This window comes from Pleurodeles waltl, chromosome 4_2, assembly GCF_031143425.1.
Source record: "Pleurodeles waltl isolate 20211129_DDA chromosome 4_2, aPleWal1.hap1.20221129, whole genome shotgun sequence".
Classification (NCBI taxonomy): domain Eukaryota; kingdom Metazoa; phylum Chordata; class Amphibia; order Caudata; family Salamandridae; genus Pleurodeles; species Pleurodeles waltl.
The window spans coordinates 1,061,327,290-1,061,329,813 of NC_090443.1; positions in this window are offsets into that span (position 1 = coordinate 1,061,327,290).

Genomic DNA, 2,524 nt, shown 5'->3' on the forward strand with positions numbered 1-2,524 from the left:
CCATAGGATGGCGTTAGATTTTGGCACTGCCTCAGGCTTACGAAATCATGTAAATCTGAGGCAGCGTCAAAATTCAAAGGGTGTTGCTGGGGCACGTCCACGTCCACAGCAACAACCATTGCACGCTCCTTCCACGCAAAGGGCTGTGTGTGAAGGGGCCATATTTACAAGGTGGCATTAAGCCACAAAATTTGGCTTAACACCACCCTGTAAATATGTTACAGGGCCTAGCCCTGCAGGAGCATCACGTAAAGTGATGCTCCAGTGGTGCTATGGGCTCATAAATATGCCCCTGAGTATCTCTGGATTTGAAATCAATAGAGACAAGATGGATATCCTGAAATCTCTCCATTCCATTCAAGAGGTAACCTGGATTAAGGGTAATCACCCCAATTAAATGAGCTACAAACTTAGCTGGATGCAGTGACCTAGATGGTCGCACTCCCAGGCGCAACAAGTGTAGTTCAGCAATCGGCAGTCGTGAAGCAATGTGGTCCTGACTGGAACTGTAGGCAGATGCATTCCCAAGATGGGGTTGGGGGATCCTCTGCAATCAGCAGATGTACCCCACTTCTGGTCATTTGTTCCGCAGGTGCAGCCCCAAATGTAAGTCAAAAGGGGCCCACGGCCACCAGGGTCATCCCAGATTGCTTTCAGGAAGTCGGCTTCTTTCTTCCCAGACATCTTGGACCTCGCTCTTTAGGTGGAAGCCTACCAGACAGCGCCACTCCAGTCTGACCCACTCCAATCCAAAACAACCTCCCTCACTCCAATCTGTCCCACTCCAATCCAAAACAACGTCCCTCACTCCAATCTGTCTGACTCCAATCCAGGACAATGTGACCCACTCCAATCAGCCCCACTCCAAAACAATCTGTCCCACTTCAATCTGCCCCATTCCAATCCATTCCAATGCAAAACAATGTGCCCCAAAACAGTCTGCACCACTCCAGTCCAAAACAATCCGCCACACTACAATCCAAAGCAATCCTCCCAGCTACAATGCAATCCACCACTTTCCCACTCCAGGCCACCCCACCCACTCCAGTCCACCCCAATCCAATCCAGTCCAACCCACCCATTTCAATCCACCCATCCAGTCCACCCCAATCCAATCTACCTCACTCCACTGCAGTCCAAACCACCCCACTTAACTCCAGTCTGCCCCAGCCCAGTTCAGTCCACCCCACTCAATCCAATCCATCCAGCCCACCACACTCCAATTCAGTCTACCTCACCCTAGTTCAATCCACCCCACTCTACTCCAATCCAATCCACCCTACTCCAATCCTCCTCATTCTAATCCTCCCCACTCCAGTCCACCCCTTCCATTCCACTCCCCAGTTCAATCCAGCCCCCTCAACTTCACTCTCATTCACCACACTCCAGTCCACCCTCCTCTAAAACCAATCCACTCCAATGAAACCCACCCACACCACCCTAAACCAGTCTTATCCAATCCACTCCAATCCAGGTCACCTCATCCCATTTCAATCCACCCCACTCCAATCCACCCCATCCAGTCCACCCATTCCAATCCACCGCACTTCACTCAATCCAACCTACTCTACCCCAGTCCAACCATGCCAATCTACTCAAATTCAGCCCAACCCACTACCACTCCACTCTATGCCACTCTGCTCTATGAGTGTAGTCTACGACAGTGCACTCTATAACACTCTCTGCCACTGAACTCTAGTCCCATTGATTCAACTCTACAACACTCTACTCTCCCTACTCCACTCTATGACACTACTCCAACAGATCCAGTCTACAACACTCTACTCCCCCACTCCAATCTGGGACACTCCATGCCACTAACCTTTAGCCATGCTGAACAACAGCCAAACTGGTGCACAACATCACAGAAAACACATTGCCAATGCCAATAGCTCTTGTATAGGTGAGACCTATTGGCTTTGGCAATGCTTTTTACTCTTGCCACCACACCCACTACCTCTCCTCCAACCTTTCTAGGTGGCTTAGCCAGGCCAACCCATGCTTGATCGGGAACACCCAGCTTTAAAAAACTTCCTTCCTAGCTTTGCAGAGAGTGTGACTTGCTTCCCTCTCATCGGCACTACTCGCCATCACCTTTTATCCCCAAAAAACTATGGCCTACCTGTTGAAAATGACCTCACATACTTACTGCCTACCCAAATGGTACTGCCACCCTGGTGTGCCTAAGTAACTCACAATGTCCTATTTCAGCCCTCTACAACCTTAGCCCCATCCACTTCTGCCTCCACCTATCCTCAGTCCTATGTGGTGGCCTGTGCCATTTGCACAAGTCAGTCAGGGGCTGGCCGCCTGGTGCTTTGTCTTACCTGCTTCCCTTTATCAGCACTTGCCTCAGCCTTTGGAGGTAGGGGGTTAGGGGCAGGCAGGGCCAAAAGTGCCTCTTAAGCACTCCTCAGAACAATGCCCCATTCCCTCTTCACATGGTGAAATGTTTGTTTTAATCAGCTGTTCTTCACCAGCTGGATGCCACCGAGAAACCCTCCCTGCTTATGAGAAGTGTTAG